Here is a 21,943-nt window from a genome sequence, read left to right as displayed (position 1 = left end):
TTTCCTAAGTTTAGTCTAAATTTGGAACTGTTTAAAAGCCACTTACAAGTGGTGTATACATTTATCCTATTATTCATTAATAGGATTAATGAGTGTACCTCCTGTATTAAGCTTTGAAAATGTACCTCCTAGGTCCCAAGCTTCCTTTTTTTGTGAATTGATCATCAAGATAATCCACATATATGCAAAAAAAAATCTAAAATATTCATTCATCTATAACTTCAAACACAAATAGACAAATTAATATATTATGAAGATCAAAGTACTAGTGCATTATTAAAGTTGCAAACAACTTTCTTAGCTCATAATGTTCTGGCTGCTGTTTTTTCCCTAAACTGAGCAGATACTGATGTGAAAGACAGACATTGTGTGTTTCACTTTAAAGATCCAAAGTTGTTTTGAGGGCAAATTCATTTTCAGAAGTATTTCGGTGTTCCTACAAGACTGAAGTTTTGCAAAGGCAGGTTTTTCTTTCTGTGTGAACCTAAAAATGTGCTAGAATTGCTAAGAACAAAACTTAGCTATCAATTGAAAAGAAACACTAGATTTCCTAATGATGTCATACTTTTCTTGTATTTGAAGTCCACTTCATCAAATTCAGAGGCAAAATGCTTATGTCTGCCAGCAGTTTTCAAGCTGGGATGTAGTTCAAATGGTGAATTAGAGTTGTTTGCTTTGTTTTTGTTTTTTTTTTTTAAATTTATTTCTGTACTGACATTATGCCAGATGTGTCATCTAGTCAGCTTGCCTGCTTTGCCTCTGAAGAAGTCACGTCTATGTAGTATTATTTTACATCCACAGGATTGTTTGGGGTTTTTTTACTGGCATATTTTACTCTCCAGAGATTTAAATTTGTTTTGTGAAGTGTTTTTTACTCCTGGAGAAAAAATAAATTGACAGAAGCACAAAACATTTGCTACCTCTCTCTTAATGACTTTTCGCTTCAGTGTTTTAATTGTTCATCAAATGATTCTTCTCTGCAAAATTATGTTGCTACAGAAGACAGGCTGGCCATCTGCAAAGATAAATTCCAGAGGTCTTATATTGGCTTAATGAAAGTGTGAAAAAATATTTTAATTTTGCAATCAATAATACATTATTGATCTTTCCCTGAGCTTAACTCCTGATGTATTAGTAAAATCTAACATTATGTCTCTAATGCAATTCTAACAAAAAAATGGGGTTTGATCTACGCAAAATGTTTGTTATTCACTAATATGGCACTTAATATTAACTGATTAAATTCAAGAACAGAATAAATTTATCTTTGTGCATATTTTCTTGATGTCCTAGAACAGTCTTTTGGACACAAAATTAGCATGGTCTTAAGAAAATAAAGTTAGGGAATCAAAAACATTTTGCAAAATACCTTATTTCCAATAGGTGTATATTTTCAGAGACAAAAGTACAAAACTCCACAACTTCATATGGAAATCAGTGGGAGTTCAGACCTAGTTAGGCTTATACAATTTTAACCATTGTATTTCTGTGTCAAAATATGTAATGTATTTTTTTAATTTGGGTTTACTCTGCATGTGAAATATTATTGAGATGATTTTTATCATATATGTGAGTCTAAACCATTCTTATTTTATCAGTTCAGTGGATTAGTTTATGTCTTTTAGGACATGATTGAAACTAAGAGTTATCTACTTCTGTGCATATCTTTTTGTGTGATTTTTGTCTTTTTGTTGTAACAGGCAAAACAAGCACAATACTCCTGGCTATAGAAATATATTTCAAGAAACTTGTAAAACAGAGAGTAATTAGATGACATGGTCTGTAGGAATGGAGGCAGAAGTGTAAGTGAACTTTAGATAGATGATACAGTCCAGACCTCTTCCATTCATGGTACATTTTCTCTACACAAACTTGCCAGAGCTAAACATACTTTGTGACCTTATAGAAGCCTGATATTTGCTTTTTTTTTAGTTCTAGCTCTTATTAAATGCATTCAGTTTTCTGTTAATAAGTGAAGAAAAAAGATTTGCAAAAAGGACAATAGAGGCATATATGGCTCTTTTGCTACTAAATCTAATAACTTTTTTTGTGTCAGTTGTGGGTTAACCCTGGTAGGCAGCTATTTATCCATTTCAAGGAAAGGAGGGAGTCATTGTGCATAACAGTTACCTGGGAAGACAAACACTGTTATTCAGACCATCCCTCCTTCCCCTTTCTTTCCCCCAGCTTTACTGATCAGCTTGATGTAATGTGGTGTGTGTGGGATATTCCGCTGCTCATTTGGGCTTAGCTCCCCTGGCTGTGTCCTCTCCCAATTCCTCGAGCACCCTCAGCCTACTCAGGGGTGGGGTGGTGTGAGAAACAGAGGTGGCCTGGATGCTGTCAACACTGTTCTGGCCACAAGTACAAAACACAGCACCATACAAACTGCTATGAAGAAAACTAGCTCTGTCCCAGCCAAAACCTTTTACAGTGTCTGAAAAGAAGGGAGAAAGTCAACAGGCAAAGAATCAATCCAATAAATAAAAAATAGGTGGCTGTAGTAGCCTGACCAGAAGAGAACAAAAGTTCGTGTCTGAGCTACCGAGAAGTTGTACCTTAACTATAAGTGCTTTGGCACAGTAAAGAAAGCAATAGAGTGGTCATTAGCAAGGTGCCTCATACATCCAGCGGTTATCATGGAGCAATATGCAAGCTTGACACTATGGAGGACTGGGTCTATATATGTTTCTTGCACACTTCTGCATTTCTCCTGTAACACGACAGCATTCAGTGCTCATTTTTGTATGGGTGGATATCAGTGTCATTTAAACTTGTATAAGTAAAACAAGGAAAAGCTGTTTCTTTCTATGAGATATGATGCTTGAGTAAAGCGAAATTTCACCTCTTTGCTTTGCAGTGGAGGCACCACCGTCATGTTTAGCTGAAGATCAGTGCAGTTTGTTTTTGTCTGCCTAGCAAACTGAAGAGCAATTTCATGCCAGACCCGCCGCCCTCTACAGAGGGCTAACCCCTGCATACACATACATAATTAACTGTAATTTTAGTATAGCTCCTCAGGTTGCCATCATGAAAATGGTATTGGGTTTGTTCTTTAATACATTGATTGCAATAGATTATTCAGTAGCAGAGGGACCAGGCACAGCTGAGCAGTATTGCCATGCTCATGGCATCAGGGCTGCTGTTCTTAACTTTGAGAAAGTAAAGTATGTCCTACTGATAAAGCTGAACTTGATGATGCAGAAGGTGGGGAGAAAAGAAAAAGGCATGTCCCTCTGATGATTGATAGATTCTATTTATTTGCGTGTCTTTGAAAGGGCTATGTAAACCCATTGTCAACATTTCCCATGTTTTCTTTGAATTAATGCAGATATTTGGTTTGTTTGTGTCTCCCACCTTGAGGATTCTCCTCTTTTTCTTTGCCATGTTCCTCAAGTCATCATTCACACAATTGGCTTCATGTAATCCCTGTTCTATTCTTGCCTTCAAGATGCCATTCAGTTTGAGTTTGAACAGGGAATTTTGCTTTTGGTTAGGTAAGCTAAGGTTTTTTCAGTTTGTTTCCTTCTTGCTACCCTCCCGCTCCAAAGTTTCTATGTTTTTGAAGTCAGCCTTCTGGAAGAATATGAAACACCACGACAATAATAATTTTGTGTTAATGAATATGTTATTTTTTCAGTGAATTAATATTCTGAAGTGAAGTTTTCAGGTAACTAAATATAAAAAGATACCAAAAACTGCAACAGGCCCTGCTATTTTGATGTTAAGTTCCATTTATTTGACACTACCCCTTCAGCTTTCAGCATTATGCAGATTTTCTGCATTAACAGTAAAATCTAAAAATCAAGAATGAATGAAAAGCATGTTCTGATCAGTTAACCATGGAAAAATAAAATCCTGTAGTTCGGCACCTGTCTACAAACCAAAAGTAATTGAATAAATTTTCAAGTTGTGGTCTCATAGTCTTGAGTAGCTGGAAATTAAATAATTGCTGCTGTAACTACTTAAATGCATTCTCTGTGATCTAACTGCTTTTTCTTTAAACGATTATCTGTGTTTCTCATTTAGAATTCCCAGCGCATCCACTTAGACTTCCTTACACAATTCATTTTGCCCTCGCTTTAGGATACACCAAAGCGATAGTGCTGTTGTGCTCTGAATCGGGAAGTTTCGACTAAGAATGTGTAATTTATTTGAAACTCAGGTAAATGCTATTTAGGTTAACATCCAGCTGCTGTGAAATAGGCCTCTGAAGGCACAGACTAGGACTGCTCTAGGCTGCAAGTGCTGCCTCCTGTGCCATTGAGGGTTCCCTGTATTTGTGCAAATATTCTGCACGTCAGGGTAGCAGTATATAGCAAACAGGGAGTGTGGGCACCGGGTTGTATATTCAACCCTAGGCTGTGCTTTTTTGCACACTGCTAAATAGTCAGTTGCTTTGGTCACAGAAAATGTATATGCCAAGACTGAAGGGATATAAAATGGTCCCTTTTAAGGTGAAGGGTTAACACTTAATGGCTGCTACTTGGCTGGCAGAACGTTGTATGTAAATTAATGCATTTTGCCTTTTTCTGTAGGCAGGTGGTAGGTTGAGGCAAACCTAAAGATATTTCCTCCCATTATGATTTTGTAAAGCAGCATAGCAAATTGTCAGTTTGTACACTGTTCTAATGGGACACATTTTTTGACTGCTGGGTTGCTGTGTGGTGCTAAAACTATGTGAATTATAGCTCAGTGCTGTATCCTGGTGAATTTATGTTTACAAGTGTCTGCAATCATACAGATCAGATTCCTGAGTGACTCTGCTTGTGAAGGATAATAATTTCAGGCTTCTTAATCTCCCTTCCTTTAGTGCAGATGCCTAAAAATAAAGAACACAGTTGTGTTTAACTTTGTGAAATCCAGCATGTAACTTTTAATTTTGGTGACTTCAGTGGCTCCATCCAGCCACCTCTTCCTCCCCTTTCTCAAGGAAAATAACTTTCCTGACCCAGGTCCATTTCAGTCCCTCTAATGATGCTCTCCAGCTCTGAGTGGCTGAAGTGCCTTCTGTTTTGTCCTTTGCAGCCTCCTTTTGCCAGTATATAAAGACGTTTCTATTTGCTCTAAGAGACTGCTTGATATGCACTTCTGCAGTAAGTCTGTGAAATATTACTGTCCAAAACCAGCAGCTGAGGTACCCTTTGAAACTGAGGAGCCCTAACACCCACCTTGGTGGATTGACTCAGCATATCAATTTGAAATTTCGACCTCACTGCTGACCCCTATATTATATCAGTGTTGGGGTTTGAAATATAGCCTTGGATCATGCTTGTTTCTAAAGTTAACTTTATTCTCCTACTTCTGTTATAAATATATGTTAAAAGAAAACATATCAAGTTCCTGGAAAGGAATGGTTTAGGTTACTAAGCACTTCCCAAGCCTCTGATTTTTTGATTATGAAAAAGAAAGCAATATAAGCAGCAGCTGACTTGCTGATCTCTGTCTTCACTTAAAAGTCAGAGCTCAGGCATTAATTTACAGGACTGAATACTTTTTTCACTAGGGTCTTTACAGTTCTGCCATTCACAGTTGATATTGATACTTTGCAGGGCAGGAAATATTACTAGTGAACGAATGCATCAACGCTGATTCTGCTTTGATGGAAGTTTAGTGGAAGTTTAACTATTGCTTGTAGAAGGAGGAAGATTATACCAAAAAGATTTATGTGTTAAGTATGTATCTGTATGATACAGATTTACTCACACCATTTTGAGTATACTTTAAAAGACTGTCCCTTATTTCCCAGGGCATTGTCTTGTTTTTAGTCTCTCCATAATTAGTTTCTATTTATGGAGCAGACCAAGGTAAGTAGCTAGCAGATGTCTGAAAGATACATGTTTTCGCATGTAAGAGTTTTTGTCCTTTAGCTTTATGCAAATATTAATGTTTTTTAAAGGACTACAGGAGGCATATAGACTTATTTTTTTCTTTATGATTAATAGCAGTCATTTGTTTTTTGCTTTCGTTTGGAAGTGCTTCAAACTCAGCCACAGAAAGGAAAAATGGGCTTATATGAAGATTAAAAGAATTGTAAGCCTCATTTTTTTAGTCACGTCACAATAATGGGTCTGTAATATGAAAGTTCTATCTTACAAAAGTGCTATTATCAGGGCTTATTTCCATTTTTCATCTTGGAAAATATTTTATTTCCAACTTAAGTTCTCACTACATATTTCTAAGTTCCCTTATATTATAAACACTTCTGTGTCTCAAGAGAGATAGCTTTTGACTAAATAAAATTCTTTCAGGTAGTTATGCTACTGAAATTTTAATAAAATAATATGTTGAATTAAAAAAAAAGAAGTGATAAGTATTACTATTATTATCACCCTAATAACAAAGTTGGGTGTTTAAATGCATGTTCCTGTGAACTGTATGCTGTATGCTAGTATTCTTAAATATTCTATTCTGTATAAATTCAGTATCAGTTAAAAGATCTTTGTAGCACAAATAAAAAGTAACTATTCCCTTTTAATGTGATGCTAATAATGAAGTGGTAAATGCATAAACCAAAGGCATGTAGGTATTCTAGATATCATTAGTGTAGAAATTAAAGGCACCATGAACACTGACAAACTTATATTTAAAGTGTGAACCCTTTTATAGAGCAATAGAAACCTCCCATTCTTGACCTTTGAATGACCTCACTTACCACACTGCCTTAAAGATTAGATAATAGCGGAAATATCCTTTGTTTATAGTATCCCATAGAACACATAGAAATATCCTTTGTTTATAGTGGCTTTTGTATTTGTGCTATGCAAAATTTCTCAAAAAGTTATTTTCAGCCTTTATATTGTATCTTCCATTTTGGATTGTAAGAGAGGAGGGCTTTCTTAGGTTTTCTTTTCCTGTTAAACACTTACATTTAGTGTAAAGACTCAAATCCAAATCTTTAATCATTAACAGGCCAAAGAACTGTTGAAGAATAAAAAAAGTCAGTCAACACAGTTTAATGAAGGCTATATAATCCAATTAAATCATATGATTGCGTGCACTTATACTATTGTATTAGCTATAAAGATCTAAGCCAGTCTATAAATCACACAGTTATGTAAGTACTTACCATTTTAAGAGCAGCATCAAGTGGAATTGGTGGAAAATCCCCAAGGCGTACTCAATAATTGATTAAAATGGTGAGCCGTTACGGTATTATTTTGAAATGCATCATCTGAAATCAGAAGGAATTTACTGACAGTTTTATATTTTGTTGAAAGAAAGATTGCTCAGACATATATTAACCAAAAAATCTGTGTCTGTTGCCTTCTACAGAGTATAAGGAGAGTGATTCATTTTGAAATGTCTTTCAACTGGGTAACTAGGTAACTTACACTGTGCTGCATGAAAGAGCTTGGATTTCATTTTGTGAAGCTGGATTCCAGTGCAATGAGTGAAGGAAACAGATGGAATAAGAGGAGGACAGATGGGTATAAAAAAAATTACAGCCACTGTTTTCAGTACCTGTGCATTAACTGTTGTAAATCAATTTATTTTCATTTACTGAAACAGGAAAATAAAGATTATTAAGCCAAAGCGTTTCAAACCACTCTATGTTGAAAGCATCTGTTTTTAGCAGTTAGTAAGAGTTCTAGATGAGTGACATCTGAGAACAAAGTTTTCTGTGGGCAAGAACATTATCTCAGGTCTAGTCATTTCGTTCTGTTAGGGAGATTTAAATCTCTCTCTTTCGGTGGGGGGAAGGTTAGTTGGTTAGCAGTTGCTGTGTTGGACAGCTGTAAAATTTTCCTTGTAGACAAGAGCTGGGCTGAAGAGAGGTAGCGAGTGCTAAGGGGCTGCTCTACCATGAAGGCTTCAAGCAGCCTGGGAAGGAGCTGAACCTGTAGAACTCAAAGTAAAGGCTGTGAGTGCAGGAGGCCACTTTCTCTCTCCTGCAGCAGCTTTGAATTGCAAGACATGAATGGTGGGATAGAAAATCAAAACAGTATTGCTATATATATACACACCAGTAGTCCTCATTTGCTGCATGGCACAGCTGCTCTGTCACATACTTGATCTTGACTTAATTTGATCATCCCTGTGGTTAAATAGGAAGTTCAACTGTGAGCCAAATAATTTCTTACTACCCCTCACCCCACCAGTTCCTGCTAGCTTGTTGCTGATATTGTTGAATTTTTATATGAGCCCCTGTCCATTAGAAATTGGATGGTGTTCATCAAGACAATTTACACTCATTTTAGAATGTCTTGCAATCACTGGACTTGCAAAATTGTAGAATGCAAATAGAAATAACCCTTGTATTAAGAATATTTGAGAAATGAAGAAACACAGGTTGGAATATGTAATTGCTCTTTTTCTTGTGGAATTTATATCAGGAAATTTTATGCCTAGAGGTACTGCATGAATTGCCACTGTATTTTGGTGCAGCAAAGGCAAAAGTATGAAAAGGTCTGTAACTTGAGTACCTTGGAATTGATTTTTTTGTTAGATTTTATCACAGTTCCTTTAAAATTTTTCTATGAATAGTTTGAATTAAAAAATCCACAGTTTTCTCGATTTTCTTTTTTTTTTTCTGAATAGTTTTCTAATTAAAAAAAATTTAGGGGTTAGACTGACTACTTTTGTAATAAATCAAATATGGTGTTATGTTGTCATATGTAAAAAGATTGGTTAGACTTTATCTCTCAATCTATTAAATGCAATTTAGAGCACAATGTGGCAAATACAAGTTTTTACCTTTGTTAGGTGTTTGGAGATTACCTCCCCAATACTGTCTCATTCAAGGTGAGCATTGTAGTGCTGGCTATTGTCAGTGCTAGAGGCTGGGTTACAGTCTTCAGCCATCAACAAATCCTGTTCAAAATGCATCATCTTCTCCTCCTACCTTTAAGGAAATCTCTGTTGGATGGGGATGTAGCCCATAAATCAGGCAAATAGTTGAGGAGGGGTGTGACGGGATAAATAGGAAGCAAAATGGTTTGCCTTGGTTTCATAACTGAAGTGGAAGAGATCTCATTGATCATTGTCCTTCAACTGGGAAATATTGGCAGTCTGAATCCATCTGCAGAATGACTCTATTTATGCAGATGCAAATATACTAGTTTTTAATTACAATTTTTGAGTTGTAGAAACATAAACACAGTTGTCATTATTTGTTTTCACTGGGGCTTCTTACGAAATTCTGTCTGCCCACAGTAACTGAGCTGCTTCTGCTCCCCCACCAATCACTCCTTTTCCAGTCTGAGTTTGGAATAAAAGAAATGTGAAGTAGTTCCTTTAAGCAGGTAGGAGATAAACTGTAAACTACACAGCATTCTTAAGCCATTGATCTGAAAGAGACCATTTAAAATCTTGAACAAGGTCAAAAGAGTGAGAAACTATTTCTGTTTTTTATAGTTTAAAGTAATTAAGGTAATGGAAAGTAATTATAACTTAATAATTTTAAAAGCATAGAATTGATTTAGAAATTAAACTGAGATTGGAATTTACTACTTGCTGCTATAATTCTTTGGAAAACAAACAACCTTGCAACACACAAAGTAGTGACTCTTAAATCCCTATTAAATGTAATAGTCACTAATAAGTCTGCCCTAGTAGATGACCCTTCAGCCCATTGAAATCTTGCAGCATGTAGTGTCAGGAGCATCTTGGATACTAGTAGGGAAGAGCAGTCTAACTATATGTTAGACTCGAAGAGACCAGGGAAAGGGAAAAGGCCATGCTGCTGTCAATACTTCTCAGCAGTAAGTTTAAGTGATGTGCAATTTCATTTATATATTTGATTTGTATTCAGCGCAGGCTGAGATTGCCCTTTCTCAAACTGTCTGATCGTTTTTAATTCCTTGGAGGAATGCTTTTAGAAAAGACAGCAATCCTGTATGACGCTCTTGCTGATGACTAAATTTGGGGCTTCTTGCCCCTGATGCGTAGAGACAAATTATGTGTATGCACTGCAGAGAAGAGGGCTCTTGGTTAAAGATATTCTGGCAGTCCTCAGCTGTTACACGCTGAAGGCTGGTTACTCAAGGACTGAGGCTAATCTAAGTTGCAGCAAAGAGGAAAAACTCTCTAAAGTAGTCGAAGCTCAAGTGCTTGGTCTTGTTTTTACCCACTACAAAAGCTGGTATGCTAGTTTAAGTGTTTCCTTGAGCTGTCATCCCTGTGGGTCTGGTTATACTGTTCTTAGAGTGGGAGTCCATAGGCATTAGCTTATTAGGGTAACGTAAGATGACTGTGAAAGAGCTGGGGGGCATACATGTCAAAAGAAAGGTCATGATCTTCTTAAAAGTACAAATGGGAATAAATACCCAGTGTATTTGCTGCTTTTGAAGCATCTGTCAAGAGCTGAGTGTCCAGCAAGATTCCCATATAGGAAATAAGTCTTTGGTAAGAGTTGTTTCGTCCTGTATTTTTGTCAGACATCCGATCATTTACAAATGAGTTGAGCATCATCTAATCTGCCAGTGGAAACAAATGAATTCTGTTCTCCATGTATATGCAATATATATGAATTAGTCTAATGGACTAGTTAGTAAGTTCAACCAAACAGCAGATTCCGTTCTGTATATAAAATTAGAATCTTACACTTAAACTGTCAGTATCAAATTTTCATATAATGAAAAACCTTTCAAATAAATTACTTCAGTCTGGTTCTGCTTTGCTATCTCACTGTTAAGTAGTAGATTAAAAATAAGACTTAAATCTCAGTGTATTTGGTGGTTGTTAATACTATTTCTGTTGTATCTTTGGGATTCTTGCTTACTGCTCTTACTTACTTATTCCAGAATACTTTAAAAAATAAAAAGGCCCCTGGCAAGCACTTTTTCTACTGACACTGGTTCTTCTTGTTGAAATTATTGGAATTGCAACCTCTTCTGTGTGAGGGGAAAGATGGAGGTATAAAGGCTTGAGGCAAGTTTTAAAATTTTCAAGCCACAGCTAAAGCCAGTTTAGATCACTTGGCATGGGCTTGACTGAACACAGGGACAAGCTGAGAGGAGGTGGTTTGGACGTACAATGAAAAATAAACACAGAATATGATGAAGAAAAGTGTAAATTAAGATATAAAGAAACTTAGACTGTAGAGAGAACACTGATTATTATATATAGCATAGCAAAAAACAAAGGAACACGAAGCAAAAAAATCTCCAAAAATCAGAGACAGTGCAAGTGTAAAAGGATTGGGACTAAAAAGAGGAAGGTTTTCTGAAGAAAACACCTGTCTGACATCTTTTGTTCCAGACTGATTCTGTAATCCTCCACACCTTTTTTTGTTCAGTGTTTTGTTGTTTTTTTTTTTGTTTTGTTTTGTTTTGTTTTAATTTCTCAATAAATAGTCACATAAAAATTGTAGTGATTAATCAGGAAACATGGAATGTCAAGTGTTTTGGGTGAAGAGGGAAAAGTAGGTGCAGTATCCAAAATGATTTCAAGAACATTGAAGAAGAAATAGGATGGGGAGGGAGACTGAGGATACTTTTTTTAATGTTTAGCTCTAACAATCAAGTGTTAATAATTTTGAATGGTAGAAACAAGAGTCAAAGCACCTTCTTGTCTGTATATGATTATTATAGGATCACCTGTGAACGAGATAATTTTTAAAATATCCAATTCTGAATTTCTGACAATACTTTCTTCTCCCTCTTGACAACCATATTAGCAGTATAATAGGTTATGTTGTTTTTCCTTTTAAAATTTCTATATATATAAACTCTCTTACAAGTACAAAATACTGGGTACATACACAAATAAGAAGATGTTAAGGAGACAAGCTTATGTGAGGAAGCTGATATTCTGATGATGAATGTTCTGCAGAATGGCTATCATGATATATCCTCCTACTTAGTAATAGGAGAGGGATGTATAACTAAATAACTCATCAGAACGATGAAGATCATGTTTAAGGCACATTCATTTTCCACATCCCTTTTTTCCCCCCAGACATCCAGCTTGCTAAAGAGTTTATTTCTGCAAAGGGTGATGTCTGGCGTATGACTGGTTTTATGCCAGCTGACTTTCACAGATGACCTTGTTTGTATGACCTTATTCCTTTGACTCCATCCAAAAGGAAAGGTGCAGGATCATACGCCATTGTATGCCCTCGCATTGGAAAGTAGGCCAAGGCTTGATTTTTGCCATGCATTTAATCAAGCAGAGTAGCTGAGTAAGCTTCAGCACTATCATTTTTAAGCAAACAGAAAACAGTTATGACTACTATCATAATTACTGTACTTCAAGCTAATGACTGATGAACTATTGATGAAGAACTAGAAACCACTGGCTGTGCCTAAACTTATACTTTTTAGAATTAATTGTGGTGGCGTTCTTACTTTCTGTAGCTGGTTCTGTAAACCTAGAATTGAATCTCAAGTTTTGGTTTATTCTGGTGGCATTTCCATTTGGAAATGTCATGTATTTCAGGAGAAATTTTATTCCTAGAAGATCTTGAATTGAAACCCTTTTAAGCAAATTTTTTCCTTGAAAAGCTGAATGGAATTCTAAATACACCCAATTCTAAACTTAAAACCTTTCTGTGAAACGTTTATGTTAAAATATGGACTCAGGGAAAAAACCCAACATTGTTAGTTAGTCTAAACTAATCTAATAGCATATTGGGTACGTGTTGGTCTGTATATGGCAATGTAAGGCTAATATATGCAACTATAAATATCCATTTCTTTTGTCATGACTGCTGTAGATATAAGTGGGGCATCTGTATGCTGCCTGAGATGAAGTGGTTGCTTCTTCAGTTAGTAGCAGCAGAATTTTGATCTTTTTTTTACATAGCTGTTCATTGCAAAGTTCATGCCACCCTCATAAACTGGAGCTCTACTATATTTAGATTAAATAATGACCAAGGTTTAGTCCTGCACCCTACAATTATTTGAGTTATTTTGGTTTGTACTGAAGTCAGCAGAACTTATCACAGGTCAGGGACTCAGAACTGGCTTCTTGTGTTTGTTGAGCACTGTAATTCCATGCCAGCTTGACTTCTAATTATGTTCCTGACACTCACTAAGTTTCTGTCTGTTTTATGCACAGTGACAAAGGCCACATATATTTTAAATAGAGACTTATCAAAATATTTTACAGTCTCATTAAAACTTTTGACCAGTTTGATCTACAATTTCATCTTTTTTTAATGCATTTCCAGTTTCTCTATTTTGCCTACACATACAAAATTTAGAGGAGACGTTACTTTATAAAGTGTCTGCTTTTGTTACAGCCATTTTACACTTATTTCATCATTATTGCATGAGATTTGTATTGAGTATATAATTTAGCTTGCTGCCTGCTCTGTGTTCAATCAAAACATGAATTCTCTGCTGTAGCACTTTTATAAAAAGAAAAAAAGGAAGCACTTAAACAGGATAAGGTTTGTTTTAGCATGGTGTGCCAATTTGAAACATTATATTTCTGGATGCAGGTTGAATCCCCTACAGTTTTTCTTAAATAGCTGATGAGTATTTGGTTTATATGAAGGGCTTTAGGACTTTTGCTGCAGTTTATAACACAAAAGCCTCTGGCACCATTAAGACCCTTATTGTGCTGGCTGGAAGTCCCAAGGCAGAATAGGCAGGGAGTCAAAATTGCTGGAACACACATGAAATCTGGGCTGCTCTGACTTCAGTGCGAGTTTTGCCATAGATGACAGTGGGCCAAAGCTTTAATCCAGAAGTAGTCCTCCCTTGTTGATAATCCTAGTGTATGCCCTAGGAAAGCTTTTGCTTTGCTGTCACCCAGACTGTGTCTGTCTGTGCAGAGAAGATACAAGTCTCTTAGGGTGTCACACTATGCCTTTTACAAGCACAGCATTTCTGGGAAGGAAATCAGGACAGAGTAGAAATAAAACCCTAAATGTGGACACATGCTATCTTGTTCCTCATGTCCTGAGTCATTCCCAGGAACATGGATGAAGCCCTCTGAACTGAGCAAGATTAGCTTCTTGAGACTGCAGTGGAGGGAGCCATCAGTGGCTACAGCCAGTGCATCTCCCAGTCCCTGCTTCTGCATTTGCAGATTATCATTTAGTGACATTTAGTTTGTGAAGCAACAGTATGTTCATTAATTCAGTCCTACTTAGCCCAGGCAGACTGAGTTTTCCATGTAAATGTGACCTAGTGAGCTATTCTCAGAGGCACTTCATAAATTTTTATGTTAAAAGACAACAGCAAATGGGAAGTGTTTGATACTTTTTTTGTTATGTGGAAGGTGTGTTGTGCAGAGTATCAGAATTTGCATTTAATCAGTGCTGTTTGAAAGAAGAAATAGCCTCAAGCTGTGCCAGGGGAGGTTTAGGTTGGATATTAGGAAAGATTTGTTCATGGAAAGGGTTATCCAGCACTGGAACAGGCTGCCCAATGAAGTGGTTCAGTCACCATCCATGGAGGTTTTTAAAAGATGTGTAGACATGGCACTTAAGGACAAGGTTTAGTGGTGGACTTGGCAGTGTTAGGTTAATGGTTGGACTTCATAATCTTAAAGTATTTTTGTTTTCCTTTATGATTATATAAGAGGAAAAACAGGTAAAATTATCTCCTTGTCTTTTAGGAAAATATATTTTATTCTTTCTATCAGCTGAAACTGTTCCCATTAGAAATATTCTCAAGTTGTCTGTTTTACAACAAGTTCTATGGATCCAATCTAAAACATTTTGTTGCTTTGTGAAATTGAATCAGAGACTTTCAAAATTCAGAATCACTTAGAATTGTAAATAATACGTGTCCTCCTATCAAGTACAAATAAATCACTACTGCTTCACAGTGCTGGGAGTAAAAATAGTCTCTGTTAATAGCTGTGTTACTGTCTTAAGTCTTCAATTAAAAAAACTTAAAAAGTAATTAAAAACAGTTTGGGGAGTTTTTTAAGAGTTAGTGTTTGCTGTCTGTCTTTATACATCTCAAATGTATAAAAAGAAATTGCTGTTGCTGCTTCTGTGGTACCAGAAATTAAATTCAGAAGTTGTTTACACAGCTAATAGTTCATTCATTTCATATTGAAGGTGGAAACTTGGTATTTTTATCTGTAATGAACTGAGAAGGCTCGTTAACTTCAAAGCATTGCTACAGTAGTTTATACAATGTGAAAAAGAATTTCTACATATAGCACAATACATGTATCCATTACACTCACACAAGCCTTGTGCTCATTTTACAGAAAAACAAAGTAAACAAGTAATGGTGCTATAATTAACTTCACAGAAAATTATCAGATTCATTCTGTTACTTCAGTCTTCACAGGACGTACTTCCTTTCTACAATAGATCATAGGTGGTGGCAACCCAAATAGCACTTGCTTGTTGGGTAATCATAACTATTACAATGCACTCCCATTTTTGGGTCTGAATGTGAGAAACTCTGCTAGATATGCATTATTCTAGATTTATCTCTCAATCAGTCCCTTCACTCACTGTTGAATCTTTGAATCCTTACAACATTCAATTCCCTTCTAGAATTCAAATATTAATGAAGTAAATAAAATATTCTTGCATCACTCAGAACAATTAAGTGTGAGCAAATATAAAAGTTGTATTCTGGGACAACGTTTCTGATACCTTTACAGTGTATTTTGGGAGCAGAAATTAACTGGTGCTTCTTTTGCACTTCACAAGAAGTTCTGTTTGTGTTGTATCTTTTCTGTAGTTTGTAGAAAAGTCTGGTCTTTGAGAAGACATCCTTTTAGTTCATTCTAATACTCTCTTCATACCAATTCTGATGTCACATCTCTACTCTTTGAGCTATCTGCATCAATTTAATTTTTGTATGACAAAATGCTTTACACATCTAGGCAGGTCTATAAATAAAAGGCAATAAGCTGACATCTTTCACCTGTATCAAACCTTTTTTTTTTCTGGTATACTTGCTATTTAACTTCTGTCTCTATATCCATTACCCATCTATATTTCCCATGTCCCTCTTCTCCTCTTCTGTCAATTGACAGAATTTTCAGCTGCAGATGAAGTGTTATACCTCTTCTACCTCTGTGCTGATGGGTTCACACAGACATTACAGCCAATTTTTCTGCTATGGCATATAAAATAAACTGTCTACATCCACGTACATTTGCTTTCCCACATATAAAGTACTTCTTTCAAGCAATATGTCTACATCTGGGGGAAAGCTGTGGATCTCCCTAAAATCTGTCTCTGAAATCAAGATGAGGCTAAAAAACCAGAAAACAACAATGGGCTGAGATCACTGCCAACTTAAAGCTCTCAATGATCTTATCAAGCCGCTTACTACATAGCAGTATCTAATACATTTTAAGAATCTACGTTATATTTGTGCATCGAGATTGTCCTGTATTTCTAAGATTCGGATGGACATTCATGCAGTCTTTTTTCAGGATTCAACTACAGCCAGTCACCTGGGTGTGACTGGTCTACCAGGGTTGAAGACTGGTGTCTTAGCCTGACTGACAGCTGCCTGCCCATCAGCCATGGGAGCAAATTGCACTAATTGCTCTAGGACACTCAATAGGTTGCTTTTGTTTTTACTTCTATGGCATATTACTGTACCTTGTCCTTGTGGCTTGCTTATTATCCCTGCTGTTTAGTCCTGCTCTTACTCCTAGAGCACCCACTTGCAGTGCAATCCCTCTCTGGGTTTTGCTCACTTATCTTCTTTACAGGCAGTACTCATATTTCTCAAGCTCTAGCATTCCATGATCCGTCCAGTTCTTGACTTAGAATCATCTTAACTAGATCTCTCATGTATTAAACAAAACGGCAAGTTGAGCAGAGACTTTGATGACAATTCCTGTATGAGCCTAAACTTAACGCTTACTTCAGGTTATTGACATAAAGTGGTCTGTCAATCCCTGTTAATGCTGTTTATGCATTCAGGTTTTATATAACTTTAGGTATTTTGGCCTTAAAAAATAACCTGTAAGCCCTGTAACACCAAAAAGTTCAGTTCTAATTTACAACCAAAAGACATTAAGATTTCATTGTAAACACTTTTGGTTGAAGGATCTGAAAACCTAAGAAAAATACCTTGTAAAATATTGTGAGATTTTTAACAGAATCACAAATTATGGAGATAATACAGTCTGTTACACTAAAGAAGTGCCAGGATTTATAAATTCAAGTGAAATGTTATGGAGAAATAGTGGAAAGGAGTAGATAACTTGGGTGTCAGCAGAAATAGTTGAGGTATTTCAGTTTGAATTTTATTCTTGTGTAGCAAGATATATAAATGAAGCTGAGTCTCTGGGTTGTTTTTAAAGTGTAAACATCAACATTAAAAATAGATGTCATATGTGAGAGGATGGAGAAAAAGAAAACAAATTCTCAACAGGAGGTAAATCAACCCTCAAGTGGTAACAATCAGACCTTTAGGGGTATGAGTCTGGTTCTTGTGTATTTGTCCTTTTTTATTTCCTTTTCCAGATGTTAGGGAAAATCCTATGGAATTTTGTCTTACAGCAATATCACTGATGGATGCTGTAGCTGTGATCTGTTCAAAGAACCAAAGAAATGACATGGGGCTTTTAATCAAAGTGCACTGCTCACTGCTTTTCTGTTGGTAAAATAACAAAATAATCAATGAATAAGTAAATTAAAAAACAAAATTCTGGCAGAAACCCTAAACAGAGAAATGTCCTAAGTAAAAAAGCAGCTCAGTCTAATCTCGTGTTCACTTCTAATGCACAGGAGTATAATCCTGTCAACAAAGGGAAGCATTTAGATAGATGAAAATAAAAGGTCTTTATGTGCATAGGCTAAATCAAGATTTTCATATTATTGAGCTTTGCTGTGATTTTAGCATTAGTGTTGCAAGTGAAGAAGGGAGCTTTTGGTCACTTAAGTCCATGAACTGAACTAATTGTCCACCTCTGTTTGGTCTTCCCAGCTTCTGAATACTTTAAATACTTTTTCACATTATTCCATGTATGCAGCAGTAATCTTAGTCCTGTTAAAAAGCTGAAATCTGCCTGGAACATACAATTTTGGTATATGGCTTTCATAGTCACATACATTTGCCACCTTTTTACACTTGATTTTGAAACTACAGGTATAGCAGCTGGTGGTTTTGAAACTAAGAAGTGCCAGTCAGCAGAAGGACCCTTGCCAATGTGTACATTAGGATTGTTTATAATTCATTTTGATAAGTTTGAAAACAAAGCAAACAGTTTGAAACAGAGCAAACTCTTTCTTTCTATTGAAAACCTGTGCCTCTGTCTTACTCCAACGCAATTGCTTTTGTTGCTTACTGAACTGATTCCTTAGTTTTTCCTCAAACTGCTTCCCAATGATTATGGACAACAGCAGAATTCAACCTTCAATTTATATCTACCCTTTGAAAGAAATGAGTCTTATGCAGTCACATTATCTGTCTCTTTTTAACTCTTAATCACATGCTTAAAAAATATTTAACCATTTTTTTCCTACTAAATTCAGACAAATTTGAAAGAATCGTAGATTTCCTAAAGATCCCACAGACACTTTGTGAAAACCATCAGCACAAGTAAAGGAGAGACCAAAATTACTTTCCCTGCTAAGGGACTGAAAAGAATGACTCAGTATTTAGAGGTTCTGTTAGATAGCAGCTGCTGGTCAGTTTTAATATACATATTGAACACTGCAGTGGCACAAATGGAGAGAACAGGGGCAGTGGGACAGATAAGGATGTTGCTTTTGAAGATATTTCTGTGATATTCCTATGAGGCACGGGAGCATGACCCATTATATCAGCATATCTCTGTGAATATTTACCTTTCTTTTTAGTGGTTCAGTTATTATTTTACTTAACAAACTATCTTGAAGGTATTCAGAAACTTACCTTAAAGCACAGTTTTAAATGCAAATAAATTTAGCAGGCTCTACTATGCATTATTCAGACTTCCCCCCTGAGCCCAGTCCCTGTGTGGACAAAATGAACTGGAGGAACCGGGGAGAGAGTTCCTTAAAATATGAAAAAATGTAATTATGTTAAATTGGAGGGAAGAATAACTCAACTGCAATACCACTTTTTAATTGCAAACAGTACTGTCCCTGTCTTTGATATCAGCTGAATTAATGGCTTTCTTCAATTTCACCAGTGCAGGCAATAACATAATGTATTGCAAAGCCTGCCAGCATACAGTATATTGTATAGTATCAGTATGGTTGCAGTGCTCAGGTTTATCCTTAGAAATGTGTATCTGAAGGTTCTGATTTCAGATTTATCTGTGATATTAAGATCTCATGGGCACTACCACACAAGCTTGTAATGTGTAGAACTGAAACGTGAGATCATAATCTAAACAAAGAGAAAATAAAAAACACCACTCAAGAAAGAAGATAAAACCTTAGTTTAGGGCCTTCTTTTGCTTTAATACTTCAGTACTTTGGTGAATAAGTTTTTTGTGTGTGTGAGATCTAGCATTTATTGTAGGCTTGTTATGTGTAACAGCATGTTGGAGCACTAATTATTATTCATATTAGGTTTTTCACTTCCTATTTTTCAGAAGCTGTTTCAATGCCAAATAGTAGCAATCATCTGTCAGATAATAGATAGGAATCTGGGAATGTAATCAAATGTAGCTATAGTACATGCACTTAAATACTAATTAAATGACACCAACTCTGAGATCATAATCTGAGTGGTTATAACTAGACTCAATTCATGAACTGATCTTATCCATATAAGATTTTTTTTATTCCTAATTCTTGTCTTGCATAAAAATAACTAAGAAGCTCTCATCAATGAGAATTTCTTCTTAAAGTTCTTAAAACATAAAACAAAGCCTTTTGACAGATTTGATCTTCCACTGTTGGAATGCTATTCCAAACTGTTCTTGTGTTAGTTTGCAAAAGTGTTTAATTAGTTTTATGAGAATTTTTGTAATAAGTGTATGTTAGATGTGAGACAGGAAACAAGGCTATATTTACACTTCCCAGAACTTCTCATTATCATTGTAAGAGTTTTCATTCAGTTGCTAGGAGCTTAGCCAAACTTTTAAAATATTTGGGCTAAAATGTGGGTTTGTATTATGATGCAGACTTCAATTATGTGAGAGCACACTATTCTTCTCCAACTCTTTCCCTGCCTGCCTCATTCAGGTCACAAGATGGATAGTACTCATTTAATAGGCAGTTTACAAACGGCATTTATAAATGCACTTCATTCAGTTTGTGGCCCCCTGGCCCACTGCAGCATTCAAATATTTCTCTAAATATGACACGATTGATTTCCTCAAAGAGTGATGGGCTCCACTGAAACTACAAACATTACTGTCTCTATTTTATAATACTCTTGTGAAATGAGTGTTTGTTATTATTTCTGTTTTACAATGGGATACTATGGCACAGTAATATATCCTCAAAAGCAGTTTGGATGACTAATGCGAAATAATTGTTACCTTATTTCTCAAAGAACACAATTTTTAATATTTGTCTAGAACTGTAGTTTTTAAAACTGGCAAGTCAATTCACTTCACTTGTACCTATGAATTCTTAAAACTTCTGCAAACCAAAGCCTTTGTGTGTCACACTGAGTGCTCAGAATGCACTGCAGTTTTGACTGAAGCAATATGCCTCGGTTCATGCAGGAATCAGTGGCAGAACTAAGAAGGAAATTCAGTTCTCCGCTCTAATTTCTTAAGCATAAGAACTAGGCCTCCTTTCATTTCTATAGCAAAGGAAAGTGGGATTACAAACATCAAGGCCATTCTCTACACAGCTGGCTTTCATCCTCCAAACCTCATCTTTTCTGTGCACTGCAGTGACAAGATTTTTCTTTTTAAATTAAAAAAATGCTGATGCTTGATATTTGACAGATAAGTAGGAGTTAGCAAGACATATGTTATGTTTTATCTTCCCTCTTATGCCCATAGAAAAAGTCATCTTATTTAAGTAATATGGAAGTCTTTAAAGAACAAACTTTGTTCTTTAGTTTAGCTTAAACCCCCCATTGCCATTTTTATCCCAGTCACTTGCAAAACACACATGCTTAGGATCTGTGTGATGCAACCCATGCCATTGTTTGTTTTAAATTTATATCAGTATTTCAGGTCCACACTGAGATACACTGGAATGACCTAATGACATATTCCAGAATTCTTCTCTGGCAGTATCTTCAACAGTTTACTAAAAATGTGATTTGATGATAGAAGCTGGAAGTTGACCTTCCCCCCCCCCATTCTTTTGTGAGCAGCCTGCTTTTGAAAATATGGAGCCAAAAGCTTCATCTTAGAAGGTGGTAAGGTGGGCAAGCCCCTGCTCTGGGGCTAAAAGTCAGGATATAGGACCTCTGGTGCTGAGGCTGGTTTAATCACTCATGACCACGTGATCCTGCCTTAATGTAGTAAAAGACAGCTCCCATCTATATTGGTTGAAATATATGCTGGCATAGGCACACTAATTCGGGAAAACAGTATTTCTGGAGGGTTATTTTTAACCTGGATCAGTTCATGACATGGTTTAAAGCAGAATTTCACAGACGATTACACTGCTTCAAAGGAAAAGTGGGAACCTCTTAAGCCAGCTTTTCACTGAAGTCCATTGATTGTGGAATTAGGAGTTAAGTATTGCAGTATGACACCTAACTAACATCCTAAATCTTGTCTGTTTGTGCAGTTAGTTACAAAGACTGTCAGTTCAGGTCAGGATTAACATGTTGTCTTATCCAAACCCACTTAGATGGAATCTGCGTTTATGGCAGGAAAACTGAGTTATCTTGCTCACCTTTTATGTATAGAATGGAAAAGGATGGAGATCAGACGTTGAATAAATTCCCAGGCAGAATGCTGCTGCTGTCAGATTTTTTTTTCCAACAGAAGAGTGTAGGGACTGTCCATTTCCAAATGTACATTAAGGGACATGAAACCAGATACACAAGATATGACATTAACCTAAATTAAGCTCCAGGAAAATGAGTGTCAAGGACAGAATGGAGAATCCCCACTGTCATTGGGATGATATGGATATGTAGTCAATTGTGATCCAACTGAAAAGAAATCTGATTCACGAGATGAAAGTGAGAAAATTAGTTTTGTGTGT

The 21,943-nt window shown here is 36.1% G+C and overlaps 1 protein-coding gene across 2 annotated transcripts in view; it reads right to left on the bottom strand.

Moving 5' to 3' along the window:
* B3GALT1 (beta-1,3-galactosyltransferase 1) overlaps positions 1-21,943 on the bottom strand; it is a 206,263-nt gene that overhangs the window by 49,323 nt on the left and 134,997 nt on the right. The window contains exons 1-2 of one of the 2 annotated variants that reach the window (XM_051787502.1): positions 7,806-7,826; positions 7,070-7,174 (exon numbers count right to left, since the gene is read on the bottom strand). The gene's annotated coding sequence lies outside the window, so the exon portion shown is untranslated. Of the gene's footprint in view, positions 1-7,069; positions 7,175-7,805; positions 7,827-21,943 lie in introns of those variants that run through there. The other variant, XM_051787501.1, reaches the window with a different exon arrangement.

This window comes from Manacus candei, unplaced genomic scaffold (assembly GCF_025592945.1).
Source record: "Manacus candei isolate 608988 ecotype Guabito, Panama unplaced genomic scaffold, ASM2559294v1 h1tg000023l, whole genome shotgun sequence".
Classification (NCBI taxonomy): domain Eukaryota; kingdom Metazoa; phylum Chordata; class Aves; order Passeriformes; family Pipridae; genus Manacus; species Manacus candei.
This window is presented reverse-complemented; position numbering and strand designations above follow the sequence as displayed.